We start from the raw sequence: 24,650 nt of genomic DNA, 5'->3' as shown, positions 1-24,650 counted from the left end.
TTTTTTTTTTGGTGAAGCCACAAACTTTATAATTTCAGCTTCAAAACTCAATTCTATTCACTGTTATGCAAACTAATAATTGAAAAACATGACTCTTGCTACTTGATAGTTAGATTTATCTTATTGACATTATCATTTTCCCTGGAGAAATATCATAAATACAAAACTTGTAGCATAAATACAATTTGATCCTTGAAAAAATTTAACTTTTATAAGATTTTTTAAAATTTATTATTTAATTTTTAAAAAAATTGCTAGCAATTAACTTTTCATTTCGTAAAATGTATTTAACCACTTAGTAAACAATATATCATTATTTACTTTATTTAATTACAAAACAAAAAATTTTAAATGAAAACATAAAAAGAAATTTAAAGATAAAGAAATTAAATTTCTTTACCTTTTTCATTTTTAAATTTTAAATTTTTATATTTATTTATTTTTAATTTTTATTGAAGAGATTTTTTCATTTTCGTAATTTAAATATGTATAAAATATTTTCTGTATGTAAATTAATATATAATTCTCTATTTTATAACATATTGATTCAATTTTAATAAGTTTTATACAAAAAATTGATTTAGTTGTTTAATAACTAAAATTATTATTTATGTTTTTATTTATATTTATTAGCTTAGTTTAAAAATCTCATTAACTAATTAGTTAATTATTCGGCTGCAATTTTTAAACTGTAGACCTATAAATTCTCACTGCCATCCGTATGTCTGGCTGTCTTCTTTTCCTTATTCTCCAGAATGCAGTTAGATAGATGTACAGTACGTCGAGATCAGATATGGAAAACTTAGGGGCAGGAGGCCCCGATTAACCGTATACATACAGTACATCCATTATGGACCGGAAGTCATGTGATTTCAATTCAAAAATCTTTTCCATAGATAGATGACAGTCCTGACTCTTGTTATCAGGAAAAGTATAATGTACAGGGAAAAGAAATTACTAAAATCGAGAGCGTATATTTTAAATTAAATCAATTAAAAATACGATTAAAAATTTTAGCCCAATAATTCTTGATCGTTTATAAACACAATTTATAATACTTTATTTAACTCGATAAATTTCTTTTATAAAACATTTTATATTTTTTCCCAGGAGAAAAGTTTTGTTTATGATTTTCTTCAGTGATATTGTTATATCTTAACATTATCCAGGAGTATTCACGCTTGGTTCATTTCACTCGACAAGTTTAAAGTTTATGGCCTTACTGCATTTTTCAATCGATAACTCCTTTAACATGGCACAAGATATGATCTTTTCTTCCCGTTAATATAAAATTTAATTTGAAAATACGTGATATATCAATAAATATCAATTTTTTTGTTAAAATTTAATTCGTGTTCAAGAAAGAATAATAAAAATCCAGCAACAAGCTGCTTAACTTTTCCGACAAAATTTGCTGGCGCCATCTGCTATGATATTTTATTTTAAAAGCTTTTATATTTGTAATTATTATAAATTGGCAAACAGCTTAATTTTGCGGGTAGGGAAGGATTTTATAAAAAATTGTAAATGCCAATAACGAGTGAAATCGTCATTAAGTACGATCCTACTGAATATACTTACGATACCCTTCATCTGCCCAATCCTTCGACCTTTAATCACCAAAATTTAACAGTATGAATCATCCTAGTACACTCAACTCAGTTACATGCAAAATTTTTGAAATTTTCCACTAAAAGCACAGGGGTTATTAAGCTTCAAATAGGGTGAACATAATCGTGCTCCCCCACACACGTACTAACATCCATACACACAGAAAAAACCCCGAATTTTCTGCATTCCTCGACCTTTCATGTTGTCCTGAGTCCAAAAATGTAAAAATCTTGGGGGTCATTTTTTTGACCGAGCGCCATACTTTCCCTCTGTTATGTATAACAGCCGGAAAAGTAAAAAATCAATAAATCATTCTTAACAATCTTAACCCTGAAAGTAATATAAAATAGTATAAATAAAATAATAGAAGAAAGTTAGTTTAAACTTTAATAAGATTAAAATCAAGAAATTCAGATTGTATTTTCACTTTACAATATTGCGATTCGTTAGAAAGAAACCAACAAAAACTACATTTTATGTTCTTAAATATAAATAAAAAACCTTATTTTATATTTAAAATTCATATGTAAGTTGCAATGTCACAGCGATCTCGGTTTACGTTATATAAATATATTTTGCTCTAAGTAAGAAGTAGAGTTTTAAAGAACGATATCGTTTTTTTATAGTAGAAATGTTTCTTTTTTTACTTAGTGAAAACTTTTCAAAAAGGCTTTCCTTTTTATTTTTACTTGACTTAAGTTACACTTTTAAAAATTTTATAATAAAATATCCTAAAGTCGTTTTTTTTTAAAATATGTATTAAGTTCAATCAATATATTAGAAAAAATTTTTTATATATATTCAAATAAATAGTATCGAGTCTAATAATAAACATAAGAATTTTTTATTTTTAAATAAGAAAAAAAAATTTATTATATTTTTACTTTATTTAATTTAAAACATATGCTCTCCGTCTCAAATTAGTAGTATCTTGCCCCTGTACATCATACCTTTCCTGATAACAACAGAGACATGCAGTCAGCTATGTAACTCCGTTCTGGAGAAAATATTTAAATTGAAATTACGTGACTTCCAGTTTAGACCGGAAGTTCGTATATAGTGTGTGGGGCCTCCTAGCGTTAAGCCTTCCATATGTATTCTTGACTTGCATATATTTAATACCTTTTTCGAGATTAAGAAAGGACAGAGCAGACAGGTCTACAATTTTTTTAAATTGCAGCACAATTAATTCGTGTTACAACTGTTTACTGTTTAATATTATATGCTACTGAAGAAGCCAGAAATACAATGTATATATTTAATTTGATTTTTCTTAATTAAAATAAAATATAAAACTAAAATATATCATAGCCTACATTACAGAGAACAGTTCTTTTTATGAATTGTATTATTTAAAACAAAATAATTTGAAGCTTGTTTGAAAGAATAGGCAACGATAACCTATAATAGTAGTTTAATATGTTCGTGGACTGTAACTTATCTCCATAACTGTTTAACAGTATAATTAGTAAGCTATGTAACTATAATTATGTACTACTTTTTTAATTTTTTTTTAAATGTAGTTCTTTCAGGAGAAGTAGAATATTAAATATAATTTTAAACAGGTTTTATAAATTGTGTACTTCTGTTTACTTACTCGCTTCATATAAGACGTAATAAATATTTTTATAGCATAATTATTTATTACGTAAGATGTCAAATCCTTGAATTATTAGCATCATAAAATCTATAGTCTTGAACGAATTCAAATTTGAGAATTTCAATTATGTTCCATTATACGAGCTTAAAAACCGAAAACTCCTACTTAATTACGCAAAACTACTGTTCTAGTTTTTGTTTAGAGCCTTTTATTAAAAGAAACTGCTTTAAATTAAAATTTCCAGTGACAATTTATTTTGTAGAAAGTGTACAAAGAAATAAAAGCGTACGCAAATTTGATGAATAGTATTGTTTTATGAGATATATTTTATATAAATATACATTGTTCAATCTAGTTTACGGTGAAGCATTTCGGAAGTTATTAATTTAGCAATTTGCATATACGTGGTATAAACTGAACTCAACAGATGAATGTAAATTAAGTTTTTCTTCTGTTTTAACTGTATTTACTCAAGTAATTGTACAGTTGTACTATTTCACATCGTAAATTATTATGGATAGCTATATATTGTTTATTTAGCTTTATATATAAAGCTAAAATGTATATATTTATCTCATGATTAATTCAGTTTCTATATTAATATTAAGAGAAATTTTCTAGATCTTGCTATAAATTTGCACCGGAATATTTATTTTGTTTTTTAAAGACAGTTTATCAATTACTATCTGAGAGAAACTTTAAAATACTATTTTTGTTGTATTATTTCTACTTTTGAATAAATTAACTTGGTACATTTTTTGTATTTTTGTTTTATTTTCAGCGAATTAAATTTAGTTTTTTTTTATTGAAAATGCTTTGATTTACACCATGTTATCTTGCCAAAAACTTATGTAAAGTTAACTTCTTACGTCTTCTATTGTAACCAATAAACTGCCCTAAGCTTATTCTTTCTTTAAATCACATATTTAAATATTTACAAAATATTTAAGTCAGAAATTTAAATTTCTATTACGTTTTAAAGTGCTCCAAAAAGTATACAGAGTATATAAAGTTTATTCATTTATATTTAATTAAATAAAGCATTAAAAGCTAACTACTTTCTGTATTATTGATTACTAGCAGATAGGCCCGGCGTTGCTCGGGCAAAAGTAACGATAGCGAAGATTAAGATTATTACGTTATAGTCACAGAAGAAAAAGAGTAATTTCATCAACAAACTAAATATTTTTAATAAAAGGTCGAATTTGAAAATCGAATATTGTAATATTGTTCGATTTTCACGACGTGTTCTGATTATATCGTTCGATTTTCATCGAATGTTCTAAAGAAGAAAAATCGAGAAAAACCGAATTAATCTGTTTAAATTTGAAAATCGATTATGTTCTAACATATTACTTTTTTTTCCGCTCCAGCGCCCGTAAATCTTGCACGTCGCCTTCTCTTGTTCTCCATTGTTACTTAACACTTCTATTGATACTTAACACTTCCATTGTTGATGGAAGTGTTAAGCCTTAATCCTGTCCCTCTCCCCGTGGGGAGAAATTTCGAAAAATCCCTTCTTAGTGTGCGTTTTTGTGACGTACCGTAACTATGTACCAAATTTCAACTTTCTACTCTTAACCGTTTGGGCTCTTAACATTTCCATTGTTACGTAACACTTCCATTGTTAACACTTCCATTGTTGACACTTCCATTATTACTTCATACTTCCATTGTTGCTTCACACTTCCATTGTTACTTAACACTTTCATTGTTGATGGAAGTGTTAACACTTAATCCTGTCCCTCTCCCCCGTGGGGAGGAATTTCGAAAAATCCCTTCTTAGTGTGCGTTCTCGTGACGTACCCTAACTGCGTACCAAATTTCAACTTTCAACTTCTAACCGTTTAGGCACGTCTTGATAATGTATATAGAAGCTTTAATCCTGTCCCTCTCCCCCGTGGAGAAGAATTTCGAAAAATCCCTTCTTAGTGTGCGTTTTCGTGATGTACCCTAACTGTGTACCAAATTTCAACTTTCAACTCCTAACCGTTTGGGCTCTACACTGATTATTATTATTATTATTATTATTATTATTATCAACTCGTCTCGATTATATATATAGATAAGACAAATGCAATCAAACCTCCGAACAACGGCCGCTGATAGGAACATACAAAATGGCCGTTGTTTGAAGGTTATTTTGTATGCGTTTTTAAAAGAAGCATTACTGAAAATGGCTGCCGTTTAGAGGTAAGTGTTATTGGAAGTTTTGTATGTTATATATTACTAAATATACTACAAAAATTCTAGAATTCCTTGGTAAATTTAACTTTTTCCTTACTATATAATATACTGTATAAATCTTATAGTTTAGCGAATATATATACTGTTTATACATAGATCAAGTTATAAACATAATCAAAATTTTAAAATTGAAAATATAAAACTTGTAAATGAGCTTCATAAAAAATTCCAATAAACTAAAAAAAAAAAATCTATAATGACGAAATAGTTTCCTAATTGACGAAGTAACATCCACGAACTGCCTTTACAAAATCACGAAGCTTTTTAACAAGTTTTACGATATTTGTAATTTCTTTACTATTTTTTTAATTAATTATTGAGGCAGTTCCGACAGAATTCGACTTCCACTACAGGAGAATGAAACTCAGACTCCAGCAGTAGATTAAAAAAGAGGTGTGTTGCAAGACGTTAGTTCATCAATTACGGAAGTATTCCGTCATTATAAACTTGATTTTTATACTTTATTAAAACTTTTTAAATATAAATTAAATTATATTAATTGTCTTAAACATTATAAGAGCCGAAAAAAATAAAACAAAAAGATCATTTATTGTGATTGAAAATATATCGTTCAGATGTGATGAATACATAAGTCAATTGAAATCTCAGATGAACTGAATTGCTTCTTAAGCTTTACGTCATTGAATAGTCCCATGAGAAATTTCCTTTTTCCTAGAATTGAACGTTAAAAAATGCTAACCAATCAACAAGTAATTGATGATGTCAATTGCTTTGATTTATATTCCCTACGCAGAAACGAAAATAACCGAAACCATACTAATTATAGAGAACATAAATCTATTGTTTATTATCTTACTTACCCAGTGTAATATACAGTGAAAATTCCCTAATTATTCCTTTAAAATTATTTAATTTATTATGTAAAATGAATCAATTATTAAGAAAGACAGAGTAAAATTATATATTCATATACATCATATAAATAGCAATTTAATTATACGATACTTAAAAATATATATATACAGTCAAACCTGTTTTTATGCGCTCTTTTTATGTGCGATTTTTATTTGTGCGATTTTTTTAATGCGAATTTTTAATTTGTGCGGTATAGTTGGCGACTAGTCTCGTGCGATTCGTCATGTCTCACGTTGACTTATTATAGCTAAATAAACTTATTATAGCATAAATGCATTTATTATAGTAATATTATTGCATGAATATGCGAAAAATGAAATAATTTACTTTTTAAGTCAACAAAACACCACCTGGACAAAAATATGTAAAACAGACGATAGACCAGACGATGCAGTCAAGTGCTGACATCTGTTGTCAATAAATTCTATTTCGTACGGTTTTGAGTTATTTTCTATGTGAGACTTTTTTTATGCGGTCCCTGTTGACCGCATAAAAAAATTATTTTTTAATTGTGTTGCGAAAACTATTATTTACAGCCATTCGTGAAGTTTCGTGAGATTTTTTTTAATGCGTTTTTTTTAATGCGGTCCCTATCCCCCGCATAAAAACAGGTTTGACTGTATATATTTTTTTTTTTGTAGAAAATTTTCCGATTGAATGTATAAAGTAATTTCTCATATATAATGCGCATCATTTATTTTACTTTCTTCTCTCTAAGAAGTTGATTGTGTTTAATTGAACTTCTTCCTTGATAAACAAATATCTACAGTTTATTAAATTCTAAATTTTGAACATTTCTTAATGTAAAAAATAAGTTATTCATGCTTAAAATAAAATCGTACTTACTATCAAAATAAAAATTTTTCAAATATTCAACACAAGATTTAATTAAATACTCTAAATATTTTTTAACTGTATACAATTTAATGGTTTTTTTTATAAATGTGAAATAAATCTGTGTATAGTTTTAAATACAGATAATAAATTCCTATATGAAATAGTAGATAATGGCCATGAGGTTATGAATTAATTACAGGAGATTAAGAAAATGTCATAATTGATAAATTATCTTAATATTATACAAGAATAACTTTGAAAATAATTGAATAATTTTCTGCATAAATCGCTGCAATTATACTTAATAATGCGAAATATTAATAGTGCCAATTAGTGAATAATTATGAATAATACAAATAACGTAAATTTATCACACAAGCACTTTTGCTTTACTTCATGAAAAAATGTAACATAATTACTTTAAATTATTCAATTTACATAAAGGACAAATTGTTAAACTTTAATTATATTCTATAATACAAATATAGAACGTGATAACAGAATATAGTTCTAAAGTATGATTTTCATAATTTAAACTTTTTTTACTAATATAACCCTTTTTTAACATAATAACCCTTTATTTTACTATTTTGTCAACGTGTAATTAGGAGAATCGGCTTTAATTCTATTAAATTTTCAATAGTGAATATAAAATATTTAATTTTACAAAGATAAACAATAACACACCAGCAAAATATTCATTACTTGTACCATTTCGTGGGTAGTCAATTAAATTTGTTTTGTTTTCTATCGTAAAACAAGGCATAAAATCAAAAGTTATTATTTCTGATGGTTTCTGTTAATATCGCTGTTGCGCTTCTAATATTGTCATAAACTTTTAAAGCTTTTAAAATAACCAATGTGAGAATACGGAATTTTATCACGTACCAAACACTGTAATGTTCGAAAAGTGTGAAATTGTAAAGCAGAGAAAAAACACCAGCATTTTGTTTTCGTGTATAACGTGCGATTAATAATTTAATTAAAATTTATATCTTTACGTATTAAAATAAAGTAAAATAAAAATTAACGTTAAAAATTGAATATTTACATCTAAAATGTTTAGTTTATTATTGATATGTTTTGATAAAATAATATTTTATTTATTAATTCGAAAATGTGGATTTATTTTTCTCTAATATTCATCGCGATTCGTAATTGGTTTATTCAAGTTTATAACAAAAACGAGGAAAAATTGTCCGGCTGCAATTTTTAATTATATTCTTAATTTATTTAATGTAAAATATATGCTCTCGATTATACTAGTGTCTTGCTCCTGTACATCATACTTTTCCTGATAACAAAAGAATCATGCATGTCTTCTATATAACACCGTAGAATACTTGAATTTAAATCACGTGACTTACGGTTTAGACCGGAAGTTCAAATACAGTTAATTGGTTAATTCCATATCTGTTCTCGACTTTAATCTATCTGATATCGTTCTCGAGATTAAGGAAGGACAGACAGCAAGTAGGAATTTATAGGTCTACAATTTTTTAAAATTGCAGTCAAATAATTTATAAAATTTTAAATAAAATTTCAAAAAAACCATTTTTATTTAGAAATAATTTTAAAATTTAAAAACTAATACGCATAAATGATGAAAATAAGTAACACGTGGTTTCGTTTCCTAATTTCTTATCTTGCTTCTGACAATATAAATGATGTTTATCTGCTCATACAACTAAAGATTATGGTATTGTAAATTAATTTTAATTTAAAAATAAAAAAAAAAGTTTCTACAAAGTAACAAAAGTTTTTTCTACTAAACTTGTTTTTACTTACCTCAATTTTGTCATTTTGGATATAACACAATGAAATTGGCCAGCATGCATAAGGAGAAAAAAACACTTATTCTAAATACACATGAAAACACACGAACGATTGAATCAGATTTCTTGGCAGGAAGAAAAAAATCTCTTAGCAATTGGTCGTTCATCCGATTAACTTTTAATAAAGATGTCGAATTTTAATATGTAATAACGTAAAAGCTTTCAGAAATACATAACCCTAAAAACATGTATAAACCTAAATTTCAGTCTTTCGACGAAAAAATTTTCAGTAAATTTTTTGTAAGTAATATAAGAAGCTGATTGGGCTGAAATTTGAAAAAAATTGTAGAGCTATAAATTCCCACTGTCGTCCGTCTGTCCGTCTTTCCTTAATCTCGAGAACGGAGTTAGACAGAAGAAAGACAAGAACGAATATAGAAGCCTTATAGGGACACCGATATGGAAACCTTAGGGGCAGGAGGACACAATAAACTATATAACAACTTCTGGTTTAGACAGAAAGTCACCTAAATTCAATTCAAAATTTTTCCCTGAAAGGAGTTAGATACATGACTGGATTGCTAAAGGAAAAGTATGATATACAGGGGCAACAGACTACTGGTTTCAAATCGAGAGCATATATTTTTAATTAAATAAATTTAAAATATGATTAAAAACTGCAGACCGGCATTTAACGGTGTTACAATAAGTGATTGCTCATTTTTAATTAAATTCTTTAATGACTTATTCGAATTAAGTGGAATACTAAAATATGTCGAACAGATAACCAGGTGTGTGCTAAAGTCTACAAGGTTTTCTGGTTCGAACTGGATTCAGATTTCCATAATTTACCATGGATAGTATGAGTAGAAACGTAGTTCCTTATTCTTCACCCTTTCTGCAAACATGAAGGTGTCACCTGATACGAACCTGTTAAGTGAGGCCATTCACCGAACGAATTCATATCACGTGATATTCTCAATATGTTCGTGTTGCTATAAAAAAACTGGAGACTAGTCGACCTTCTCTTTTTATGCGCGAAATTGTCATCAGGTCCTATGTTTGTCCTCGTGTTAATAAATGTCAAATATTAAATATATGCTGAATTTTTAATTATCGATTTTCTATTTTATTTTCTTTAAAATTTTTTAAATAAATTTTTCCAAATACATAAAAGAATTACACTTTGACATATTTCCTATTTCGTAAATAAAAAAGTATATTATCAATTTAAATACATTTATATACAACAATATCGAGACATTTTCAATAATAAAAAGCAATATTATACAAGAAAATTATGTCCAAAATTTAAAGTTTGGTATAAAAAATATTTAATAAACTTTGAAAAATTATTTAATTTTAAAGTTTTTAAGTTTGAAGAGAGAAAATGTTTGAAAAGGAAAAAGAGAAATATTAATTTCTCCAAATAACTTATACACAAATTAAAATATTCTATTAATAAACCTAATAATATATATAAATTATTAGTCATGTTTTCTGGTAAATATTAATAGAACATCTCAAGAGAAATGGGAAAAAGCAAAATATAATTTTATTTAATAAAAATTTTATCGATTTTTCTATTCATCCTCATAATAAATATCTTCGGATTTAAATTCCGTGATTGAAATAAATCAGTCTACGAAATAATTTAGCTTGAAGTATTCAAATAAAAACAATAAATATATAATTAAATTTTAGTTTTTTTTATTTTTTTCTGTATTATTGATAGAATCATTAATAAAAATGAATCATTTTTATTCTCGATTTTTAAGCAGTTTCTTATATTTTTATTATTAGAAATCTTTTTATTTATTTATTTTATAAAATTAAATGTTTTCAAGGTGTTTAAATTTTCTCTAAAAAGTGTAAATAAGAATTAAATTTACAGGAAAATAATATTATGATATGAGTAGCCCTTGTTGCGGAACTACGTCAGCCTTATAAATATTTTTTCCTTGTCCATTTAAATGTGCCGTAAATTAAATTTGTTGTTTCAGGTTTAAATTAAAATACTTTTATGACATTTATCATTATCATTATTATTTATTTACCCCAATGCATATGCAAATAAAGAATAAGAACAGACGTCTCCTGGAGATGACAAAATCAAATGTAATAAATTACATTGATAAATACAAGCGAATATATTTGGTTTGAGTGACATATGACGCTGTGATGACGTTTGCATCTCAAGTGAGAAGAATAGTCCACAATAACTCATGACACGTGATTCAAATCACTATGCAACTGTTTAAACTGACAGAACACCTGTTCAATCCCGACCTTACGTCATCTTGTTTTGTCATTAGAAATAGCATCTGACCAGTCACACTTCCAGATAGAAGACAGCATAACTCTATGAATTTGACTCATACTTCTTCCAAAATGGCATACAAGCTTTATCATCACACTGCCACCCATACTTGAATGACAATGGCAGCTTTCTGGAAAAGTTACATACTATATGCCACTTTGGAAATAAAACGTTCTATTCCACGAACAATGTCGCTTAAGTGAAAATACAAATGAAAAAAGGGTGAAATAAGATACAATTGGTACAATTATCAATTAAAATTTCACAATTATCTTTTAGATCTCTCTTGAGATAATACAAATAATTATTATTTCACGAGAATAATATCATTTAAATCTATTTTTAATGAATTTAAGTAAATTCTCATTAAACTAAAGCCTGTATATTATATTACAATATTTCTAATACAATGTCTAATACAATAGTTATGAAAGGGTAAATGAAGCATATCTGCAATAATGTAGCAACAAATTAGAATCCAGTTGAATAAATTTCTTTAGATATTCCGAACATTTATAGAATGAGAGTTGATAATTCTCAAATAAATTAATTAAGTTCAGAACTTATTAATTTATTTAAAATCGGTTGTATTTGTAAACATTATTAACCCAGAAAAGGGAAAATCAATATTGTCTTGAAATAAATCAAATAGTAGAATTTTACACTTATTAGTATTAATTTGTGTTATTTGATAGTTCTTTATTAATTTTAATCAATGGTATGTGAAATTTTCCTAATAACATATTCAGAGTTCCTAACAAATGCGGCGAAAATAGATTTAGGGCATTCATTATAATTTACAAAATAAACTTTGAATGAGATGTTACTGGACTTTTCTTTCTATATTTAGGTTTCTATCATATTTATAATAATGTATACTAGTTGAAGCGGTCCCTGATTTATTTTTTCCAATTTATATTCTAATTTTTTCACAAGAATAATCTCTTATATTATTTTATTTAAGAATATTCCTTTCAACAGAGTACAAAACTAATACGAATACCCACCATAAGATAAAAAATAATAAAATCAAATAAATAAATTTAAGAGATTTAAAAAGGAATAAACTGGTAAATACAGTATAATTACTGCTTCCCAGATTAATTAATTGCATCAAGTTGATAATTTAGTTTCATTAATCGCAAATCAAAATCTCAAAAATGTTAAATAAAATTAATACGAAATCAAAAGTGTATATTTTCGGAAGACGTAACCTTCATTTAATCGATTAAATATAGTAAAGAATATAAAAGTTGGAGTTGGATCTTCTCTTCACAAAATTACAACTTCATTAACTTAATTACACTGTTAAAACTCAGTAGAGTAATATATTTCATTTAAACACTTATTTAATTTCATTAGAAAATTCTCACTCTAGAAGATATTATATCGTTCGTCTCGGTTAGTATACATTTAATATACTATTTTTCAAATATTATTAACTACTCCATTTATGACTTTGTTTAAAATTTGCTAAATTTAAGTTTTTAACGACGATTTAAACTTTATAATATCAAGATTGGGGAGTATTCTTCATTCTATTTGATATAGTTTAAGTTTCTTCTTTCTTGCTGGAATTTAATTTAAATTATTATTACTTTTGTGTAGAAAAACACGAAAAGTAAAAATGTATTTTGTGGTTTCTACTGAATAAAAAGAAAATGCGAATGTATACGACACTTATAATAAGGTTAATCCATATTATTTGTCTTATTCGGAGAAAGTGATGTAAAACAATGACAAGTTAAAAATAAGAATAAATCTTATGCTATATTTAAAATCAATAATAAAATAATAAGTATATTTAGTACATTTTAAATCTGTGTACTTTTAAAATGTTTTATTTTATTTATTTGTATGAAGAAACATTTGAAGGTTTTATTTGATATTTGATAAAAGTACTAACGTGTACCTAAATTGGCATTTTAATGCAAGACTTTAGTAAATATTTAAACAAATAATTTTCAATAGTAAATGTATTCATTTAATATCTTTTATTTCATAATTAGGAATCATTTTACATCTAAATTTTTAATGTTATATCCATATTCTTTATCTTATTAAACGAATTATTTTTTTAAATGCAATTTAATATAGTTAGTCGTAGAGAAATAGCAAATTCAAATTCGAATAGCAATTTAATATAACTAATTTGTAATTATGTTTTCAAGTAAATAAGTAAGTATTTTACTATAAACTAGTGCTTATTTTGTTTTATTCAATTCTAATTACTTTAAAATTAAATCAGTATTTAACTTTATTTTTTTAATTATTTAATTGATATTTTCATCGATGGTATTTTCTGTTAAAGGTGAAAGCCATTATAGAGTCTAGGAACAAGGTATGAATTTTTATCAGAAAAATTCTATAGGAATGATTTCTAGATCAATACTATAAGCAACTAAATCAATAACTGCTCCATTATATTTCAGACACATTTATGCGCATAATATAATCAATAATTTCATTTGAATTCTGGAAACTTTTACTGCATTTGACGTGTTATAATTATAGAAAAAGTTCATTCTCACTTTTTAAAAATAACTTAACAATTTGTCTTTATATTTTTAGAATTAAGAAGCACATGCATAGTTATAACCATTAATTATTAAATTATCTAATTTGATCATAAGAAAATTCAGTTAAATTATTAATTAAATGGATTCTTTTGTGTAATTTTAACTAAATAAACATTTTAAAAATGAATATTTAACATATATGTAATTAAATTTCTTTAATAATTATATTATTTTGATGTATAAAGATAATATTCTCATTATATTTTCTATCTTTATAAGAAAAAATTATATATTTATTCAGGTAATTTTATATATCTTATCTTATTAAGTATTAGAGGTTTAACTATATTTATATTAAATTATAAAATAATGTAAAGTTTTATACTTGCGACATTTATATCATCTTTATTTATTTACTTGTTATTTTTTATGGAACATTTATATTATTTAAAACAAAATGAATCTGTACTTAATAATTCTTTGATACACATATATAAACAAGTAATCATTATGATTTCGTCACAATTCTCTCAATTTTAGTAGTGTCTTGCCCCTGTACATCATGCTTTTCCTGTTAACAATAGTCATGCCGGCCATCTATCTAACTGTTCAGAAGAAAATATTTTAATTGAAACAACGTAAATTAATAAAAATTATTTTACTTTATGTTATTACTGAATGACTTTTAAAAAATATAACTTTTATTTATTATTTTCTTTCTGTTTTTAATTATATGTATTTTTGAGATGTAACTGTACTCTTTACATAATGATAAGTTTCTTTCTTCAATAAATTTTTTTTAAAAAAATGTTGTGTATTAAATTACCAGCTTTAGAAATTACAATTTCATCTCATATATTTAAAGTTATATACATAACTTAATTTCTTAATGTAAAGGAATTACCTTAATTACTACAATTTTTTACTTTTACAATTTTGTTTCTTTGTTACGCCAGAACTAATAAATAATGTCACATTTTAAATTTTATGATAGTGTTAATGTTATAAATGTATATTAAAATAGTAATTAGAGACACAGAGGAGGGAGACAGAGAGGGGTGCTATAAACTCCACTAAAAAGATGTAAATATTTATATTATATACGTAAGCACATGTTTTTAAAAATTATCTTTAAAAATAAAATTAAATATTAAAATTATATTTTAAAATATCCCTACTTTGTTATATTTTTATTAAGGTTTATATTTATATTTCTTCTATTAATATTTTTCTCTTTGCATAGAAAATGTCCCTAATTGTCTGAATAAAATATATAATATTTTCAATATATTATAAAAAGTATTTTATTTTTAAAATATGTTTATCGTTATAGATTTATAACTATTTTTAAATTGATTTATTCCATTTTTATATGTAGAAAGATTAATCTATTATTGTAGAATCTCCAGAAATTCTAAAACCAGACATTCTAGTTATAATTAAAGTTATAAATTTTTTAAAACGATATTATAAAAAAATAAAGATTGATAATAAATATTTATTAATATATTAGACATTATATTTATTTATTTGTTGTAATTATTTTAAGATCTTATACTTATTTTACAGCAAATTATATAATTTTTAAAAGAGTTTAAAGATATAATAAGCGCGAAAAGAAAATATAAGTCTCTCATTAAATTAATATTTATATAATAATAATAGTTTTTCCGTCGGCGAAATCTTTTATTCTATGTAACATAGTAACAACCCAAGCTATTGACAATCTTATTTTCTGCAACTCTAAGTTCAGATCCACTTTGTTATCGAAAATTAACTCTGTACCACAAAGTATTTAACAGAGGGACCCGCCGTAAGATGATTTAACCAACTTTTAATAATGTTTTACTTTGTTTTTTCTGTTATGTTTACTTTGTTATGAAAATAAAATATCATTTTTTATATAATTGTATATTATATATGAAAAAAATTATATATATGGATTTTTCTTTATAATATATTAGCTTTTTATTATAATTTTATTTGTTCTATATTTTACTTGGTTTTTATTTAGTGTTTCACTTGTGTTTAATTTAGGCAATTATCATCAGGTTTAATGGACTTACTCTAACAGATAATAACGAAGACTTCTTACTTCTGATTTTTTTATGATTTTCTGTCAAATTATGATAAATTACCTGGCAATAAAATTAATTTTAACTTATTCCAATTGATGTAAATGTTCAACTAAATGTTTCATAACAACTTCATTTGTTAGTTACAATAAAAGTTTGCGATTTTATTAAAAATTCTGTGAAAAATTCAATAATATATAAATGTAATGTAAAACACCAACGAGTAAACATTTATTATGACATCGTTATAATGTCGAGCTGCAATTTCTAATCGTGTTTTTTAACTTATATAATTTAAAATATATGCTTTCCACCTCAAATTAGTAGTGGCTTGCTCCCGTACATCATACTTTTCCTTTAACAAGCTTTCCACATCTGGTAACAGTTTTCACCTATCTAATTCCATTCTCGAAATTAAGGAACGACAGGCAGACATGCGACAGTGGGATTTATAGATCTACATTTTTTTCAAATTGCAGCCCAATAATGTAAATATAATAAAGGGTGCAAGAATATATTAAATTAATGCATATTCTTATATAAATTAATTATAATATTTATAATTACATTCTAAATATAACTAACCTTTCAGATTAATGTATAGCAATTAAATTATATAAAGCAAATTAACAAAAAAAAGATGAAAGTTTGCAAAAATGATTTGTGATCCGAGAAAAAACTCATATATTGCAAGCATCGATATAAAATTATTGAGTCTGTTCAGATGAATGATTCCATTGAGGGTTCCTTCGGTTCGATGGTTTCGAAATAGCGAATGTATGGCATATTGCTCTTGGTCCCACTTCCCTTCGGGTCACTGTATTAAACAACAATAAAGAAAAATGTTAAGCTTTTTATTGATAGGAAGAACTCTCGAAGTATACATTATATATATAATATATATAAATAAAACACATATATATATAATTATTATTGAGCTGCAATTTTCAAATTGAAGACCTATAAATTCTCAATAGAGTCTGTCTGACTGTCCGTCCTTAATCTCAAGACCATACTTAGATAGATAAAAGCTATGATTAGTTGTCGAGAGCGTAGAGGCGTGAGGCCCATATTAACTATACATAACCTTTCTCTTTGGACCGAAAATTATGTGATTTAAATTTAAATTTTTCACAATTTATTTAAATAGATGACTGGCATGACTTTATTGTTAACAGGAAAAGTGTGATGTACACGGGAAAAACACTTCTAAAGTCGAGAGCATGTAAAAGTTCATATATTGATCAATTTTCAGTAAACCGCACTAGAATATAATATTAAATTGTAACATTAAAATCTATTTATAAATTAAAGAACTTTTGTAAAGAATCTACGTATTAAACAAGAAGGATTTTATTTCGGAGAATTTTTGTACAGTTATTAAGTGATAAAATATTTTAGTAAACAAGTAATTTAGTCTTTAATTACGGTAACTGACTTTTGACTCATCTTATACCTATAAAATGATTTTTATAGGAATTATCTTACAACTAATTTAATTAAGACATTTTCTAACATGTAAAGTGTTTATTTATCTTAAAGATTAATTATATTTGATCTTAAATCTTGAATAAATTAATTTTGTGATAATATAAAATGAGCGTTAAATCATTATTGAATTTAGATTTAAGATCGTGATTTGATAGAAAGTATCTATTAAATTAGTATAAAGAATTATTATGTTTAAGTTAAACAACATACTTACTTATAAGTAAACTGCCTTTTATATTGTTATACTTTAATGTAAATATTAATTATATCGTAATTAATATTATTGGACATACAAAAATGTCCAAAATTCAATATCTTAAGATTTTGGCCATCGTTTCAACTGTTCTTCACAATAAAATAATTCATAATATTTTTAAAAATAATATTGATTATGTTATATAAATTTAAGAATATATACAGTAAAACCTGCATAAAACGGAATTGCAAGGTACTGAATATTTTTCCGGTTTGACAGGTTTCTATTTTGAACAGGTTCCGTTTTGGACAGGTTTTACTGTATATATATTAGAACAGGAACATTTCATTTGTTTTTAATCAATGTGAAATTAAAATACCGTGTACAGAGTATATGTTTCAATTAACGAGTTATGAATAATCCAATTTCTTATGTTTTCATTTCACCAAAACACTCGCAATGATATCAGAAAGTGATTCATCTTGCTGTAAGTCTGTTGTAATTTCATCTGTCTTGCTTAATTTCTGGTTGAATATTCGATTATTTCCCGTTAATTTCGCTCACTTAACAATTACACAGTCCGATATTGTGACCATTTCATCTGGAAAAGTATAAATTATAAGTTGTCTCTCCTTTATAGCCATTCCTATTAATGGGCTTGTTAAGAAGAGGTTAAGAACACGCCTTTGATCTGTTGAAGGGATCAACCGAACATAACTTCAACTTTGTCCCTTATAAACGGGCCAAACTTTAATAGACTCTGCAAGAGTAATTTGAGAAACGAAAACCGATCTCGACTGAAATTACCACAGAAATGAGTCAAAATTCGATTTCTGATTCATCTCAGCTGAAAATTATATTAATATCGAATTATTAGTTAAATAATATTAAAATTAAGTTTATAAATTTTCCGGTTTAATAATTTTATTGCAATTTATGTACTCCGTGAGTTGAATATAATCATATTTAAGACTGTTTACTAAGGCAAAATTTTCGGCAAAATGAACAGTGCTTTCCTTTGTTTCATTATAAATTATTTCAGGATTAAACAGTGAATAAGTTGAATAATAAGCGAATAATTTATGAATGAATAAATTTATGTATAATAGTATTTTAATCGCTTATGCTTTCGTACATAAATTTAAAACTGAATCACTAATCTTGAATCGATTCAAGAAAATAAGTAAGTGAGTTTATATAAATTTAAATGGCGTATTTAACATTAATTTTTTATTAAAAGATATTTGTTTGTATAGAAATATATATAATGTAATGAGAAATTATTTATTAATTTTTCAACATTTTTTTCATTTTCATCAATCTAATTTCAAATTAGTAGTGGTTTGCCCCTGCCACTACTAATTTGAGGTGGAGAGCATATATTTTTTTTATCTTGCTTTTCTTTTAACAACAGAGTCGTGCCGATCATCCAACACCTTTCAGGGGGAAAGTTTTGAATTGAAATATCGTGATTATATAGTTAGTCGGGCCTCTTTCCACATCTGCTCTCGTTGTTCATATATATGACACTATTCTCGCGATTTAGGACGGACAGACTGACGGACGGACGACAGTGGGTATTTATGGATCTACAATTTTTTTCAACTTGCAGCCCAACAAAATAATTTTAGAAAGATTTCCATCCGTTGACTCTATTTATCATAAAAATCTATTTATAAAAAATGATTTTATTTATAATAAAATTTAATTTTAATCGAATTTGACAAATTATTGTTATTACAGATTACGTAATAACATATAATTTTCGTAAATGGCCTGTTCAATTGGCTAATTTAAAATTATATATTATGATCAGAATCTTTTTCAAACTCAACTTTCCTACAAAAAACTTTTATTCATTTTTTTACTCAAAATTATTTCAAAATATGTCCTTCTGTCGACTTATCGGTGCACTTTATAAAAATCTGCCATTCAAATTTTGACAGTGACAGTTCTTTCAAAAAACACCCCTTTGTTTTTTCTTAATTATTCGAAAATATTGTCATTAAATTCGTGCAAAAATCTTCTAAAAATATACCACTTAAAACAAAAACTGTAAATAATTCAACTAAAGTTATTAAATATACCTTACTATATATTATAAAACAATAAATTACGCTTATTTTCTGTTAAATATTTTAAATTTAACATTTTTATATTGATTTTTAAGCATTATATATATATATATATATATATATATATAAGAAACTTATTAAAGTTTAAGTACTTTATCTATTAGATCGTAAACAAAGAATAAATATGTTTACTTTTACATATTATTATGGATTATAAAAGTAAAAACTTCGCATAAATCCTTTATATTTTAAATGTATAAAAATATATCTTTTGTGTATAAATATTTTAAACTTTTATAATAAAACTTTAATAAGTATTCACGAGTTAAGACGAAAAATAAAATATTTTACATTTAATTTTTAAATAATTTAGACCTCTAAGCTTAAAAATTAAGTATTTATTGTATTTTTTATTAAAATTATTAATATTTCTTTTAAATATAATAAAGAAGTATGTTTATTGTGAACTCGAAGTCAAAGATGTATTGTAATTTCTAATAATAAAACTAGAAATTTCAAGCAAGTAAGTGAAATTTCAACATTCTGATGTGTAATTAATAGGATATAAATAATTTTTATGATCTAAATTAGTAAGAATCTTGTGATTTATTAAATCGATTCGTTAGTAGACTTAATCTCTTTCTTGATTATACCAATCAGCAATGAAGCAATAAAACATGGCCACCTGACATGGCTCAAACATCTAGATTATTGGGCGCCATACGTCTGAAAGTGTCTTGTTTATCTTCAGAAATATTAAATATAGAACGTGTAATTATTATAAATTCATCAGAATCGTCTTAATATATACGTAAATATATATATTTTATGGTTTGGCAAATGTTTCGTTGAGGAAAAAATTGAAAATCAATTTACTCTTAATTGAACTTTGCAAGTTTTAGTTCTATTTAAAGCGATTTATTAATGTATAACATAACTTTTAATGTAAATTTTATTCTAATTTATTAAATAAATTTTTATGTTAATTGATTCCAAATTCCTCATCCAAGATCAATTCGTTAAACAATGTATCAGCATTAAACGTAATAATTAATCTGATGAAAACCTCACTGTATATTGTTACGTGTATTATTACAGATTATAAGAAAATATATTAATTTTTTATATAGAAAATAACATAATTATTCTATATTTAAATTTAGGTCAAGTTCAAAAATACAAGAATAAATGAATTCCTCGATCAATTGCACGTGCATTATACAGCGAAATCAAATATAACTTGTCTGATGACTTCTAAAAGCTGTTGTTCGAAACCGCAATCTTATTTTTAAAAACAAATGCATTTTACTCATCAATAAATCAATAAAAATAATAATTTTTTCTAATTTCTAACATTGGATAAAGGTCACGTTATTGTTTCATTCGAATTTACTTACTTTGCACTTTATTTTCGTGTAATTTCAGCATAAAATTTCGTTTGTACTCAGTTTATATTTAAATCGATGTATTTAAAAAATGATAAAAAATTATTTCAATTATTAAGCTTGGTTTTTCTAAATCTTCTTCAGAATCTTATTCATATCTTGAAACTATAAAAAAAGGATATATTTAAAAATTTATAAAGTTACTCGTGTCATTTCTGACCTTCTTTTTATTATGTTCCATCAGTTATTATATGGTATCTTATAATTCCAGTTATTAAAATTTCTTTCTATCTCTCCTTCCTTCTCTATATAGACCTATATATTCCATGATATATACGTTAATATTCCTTCTAATGCATTTCTTATATCCTACCACTCTATAGAAACTTCCTGAATTGTTTGAATAAATTACCACAGCCAAACCTGTCAACAACGGCCAGTGGCGATAACGTAACCGAGAGTGATCGTTATTGCAGGTTCGAGTTAATAAAATACATTTTTAAAGCATAAATCTGTTCTTCTTGAATATAATAATAGAATCTAAGCAGATAATACACATTGTAATATATATATATATTTGTTTTTAACTTTATTCGATTACTGTTCAATATACTCTAATATAGTAGAGACAATAGTAATACCTTGGAAAAGCATTTTCAGAAAAGAACCATTTTCAAATCCCAGTCACTAGGATAAAAGTATGATATGACGTATCATAAATATCCATTTATATATTCCAATACTTTCATTGTGTTCTAGCTGTTCCCATGTGAAATCTATAAAAATCGTGACAATAAATTAACTTTCAGACATTTTAATTTTGTTAGTCACATAATATACTAAAGTATATATTTATTTTATTTTATAAATTTTAAATTTAAATAATATTATTATTATTATATAAAAAAATTTAATAAATTTATCTTTTAACAGGGGAATGCTTCATCATTTTTATGTTTACTTTTTGTATTACTTAAAATAAAATTAAAATAAATTGTGTTAGAAAAGAATTTGATTTTAAACAATATATTATCAATTTCCTTACGTAATATTAATTATTTTCGGTTTGTTTATATATTATTTAAGAAATTTGTATATAAATTTATCATCGTTAGCAATTTAAACCAATAAATAACTCTATTATAAAATAATTTATGTAAGATTAAAGCATATATTTTAATTGTTATTATAAATTATATAAAATATAAAATTGATCTATATATTAATTTTGCAATTTTTATTAAAAATATTTAATGCTATCTTATATCAGAATATAATTTTAATAACATTTTATATATATAATTTTTATTAATTTAAGGTTTAAACATTTCAAATCTTTGACAGCTCTTATAAATTTTACTAAATTATGCGAATAATTAAATATTATCATCCTTATAAATCTGCGTATCAATTGTTCTCTAAGGTTCAGTTAATCAATTTAAACTCTTTATAAAATTGTACTGTACATAATTATCATTTAAATTTATTTATTTTTTATTAATTAATATTATTATAATTAACTGAAAAATAATTATACATAAGTTTTGAACAGATTTCTAGTGTTACATATACTTATTACCTTAATTTACAGGTGTATAATTTAGTGATAATTGGTTTAGGGAAGATATATTTTCCCAATGGAAATGTATATACGTAGTATATCAATCAATTCATTAATTATAATTAAAGTTGCTTAGTGGTTAAGGCAACATAAGTTAAATGATTGTGATCTAATCGAAATGTCTATCAGCCTTTATCACTCGACATTTTTTCATGGTTGAGGTTTTTCATCGATAAAGGTTACTTACGTGTCAATATTATCTCCATATAAATCAATATTTTATATAATAAAAATCACTTTAAAAATAATTTTAATTATATAATAAGTGAAAAAATACATATATACTTTTTAAAATTTAAAATATTTTAAATTAAATTACGTCTAATATAATTTGTCACTGTCATAAAAGTCATATCTGTTGTGTTATTCACCATTATTAATATCAAGTATTATTAGTCATTGTGTTTTGATGGGAATTTTAGAAAACTTAGTAATAAACCTTTTAAAATATTATTTTTTCTAGATTTAAAAACATGATTTTCAATTCAATTAAGATTACATTTATATTTTATTTATTTTACGAATTTAATTCCGAGCCGAACTAAATAAATATTTTTTAAATTTTAACATTAATTATTTAGGTTTGTCTCCCTTTCTTATTATTATTTTACTCATAATATCTGTCTGAATGTGCATATAAAATATTTAAAAAATAAATGAAATTAAGTAGATAGATATAAATATACATATATTTAAAACTAAATAAAATTAATTAATAAATATTATATAATAATTTATAACTTTATTTATTTATTTTTGCTAAATTTTTAGACGAATAATTAAATATAAATTGGAAAAAATGAGAGAGAGAGTTAAGGGTATTGTAAACCTCCTGATGTATATTATGTAGCAAACACGAGGGGCTTGCCGATTAATTTAAGAATTTAATATATTACAAGGGATATCATTAATAACTTAATAATATAATAACAAAAGTCATTATAAACGTATTTTATATTATTCTTAAATACATTTTGTTTTGGGTATTTTTATTTTTATTGAGGGAAATCCTTTGTCTGTAAGACATTTCCTCGTATATATTATAATAAATAAAATAAATTATGACTAATATATCGATAAATTTTAGTAAAATAAAACAATTTTGAATTTTATTTTTACGGTTTAGAAGATCTGATACAGTTAGATAATGCTGAAAATTCAATAAAATTAATTTATAAATTTAATTCTTGTTTATTTTTTTAAATCTGTAGATAATATTTCTTATGTCTTTCAATTTAAAAAAAGAAAAATGCCATGTGGTTTCAAATAGTCAAAAAATTTCATTTTTCCTTTAAGTTTCTAGAGCAAAATTGAGATTTTCTAATGGCATTTCTATTATAAATTTTTAAATATAACTTATTATTTGTAAAATGCCCCCAGAAAATTTAAAATGCACTGATGTTTATCCATTTAGAATCGAAATTATCTTTGAAAGTTTTAAGTATAAGAGAATATCAATCAAAATTTTAAAAAGTAAAAGTTATAAGGCATTTCTATAAAGAAAATTTTAATTTAAAATAAAATTTATTAAAATAATACTAATTAACGTTCATCTAAATGAAAATATCCTACAGTTAAAATATGTTTAATGTAATGCCCCGGTATAAATTTTAATTTATAATAATTTAATCTTATCATTTATTTATAGTTAATTACGTTTAATTATTATTTCTAAATTTATAAAATAAAAATAGTGGTTTACCTTGAATTATTACTTGTAATGCATAAGATAATTAGATTATAACATTTAATGTTAATTAAATTGAGTATCAACACCTATTTAAGTCACCACTTCTTAGTTATACAATAAGCCAGAAGTTATGAAATGAATCAATGAAATTATTTCTTAATTTTTTGGTCGATTATTATATTTAAAAAATACATCATATAAACAAGAATTATTATGCATATTTAAATATTAAAAAAAAAATCCACATTTATCCATTTATCTTCTTACAATGTGCAGCCTACCGCCAACGTACCGGTGATGACATCATCGTTATTTGCCCACGCAAACTCGCT

The 24,650-nt window shown here is 24.6% G+C and overlaps 1 long non-coding RNA gene across 1 annotated transcript; it reads right to left on the bottom strand.

The window, feature by feature from the left end:
- Positions 1–14,178: 14,178 nt before the first annotated feature.
- LOC136973781 (uncharacterized) lies at positions 14,179–24,602 on the bottom strand. The gene is made up of 4 exons (XR_010880554.1): positions 24,331–24,602; positions 21,649–21,783; positions 16,446–16,677; positions 14,179–14,390 (listed from the first exon to the last, which is right to left on the bottom strand). It is a non-coding gene; the product is annotated as an uncharacterized lncRNA (long non-coding RNA).
- Positions 24,603–24,650: the final 48 nt, after the last annotated feature.

This window comes from Centruroides vittatus, unplaced genomic scaffold (assembly GCF_030686945.1).
Source record: "Centruroides vittatus isolate TY-2023 unplaced genomic scaffold, ASM3068694v2 contig_10, whole genome shotgun sequence".
NCBI classification, from domain to species: domain Eukaryota; kingdom Metazoa; phylum Arthropoda; class Arachnida; order Scorpiones; family Buthidae; genus Centruroides; species Centruroides vittatus.
Note: the sequence above shows the minus strand (reverse complement) of the source record. Positions and strands in the feature narration are given on the sequence as shown.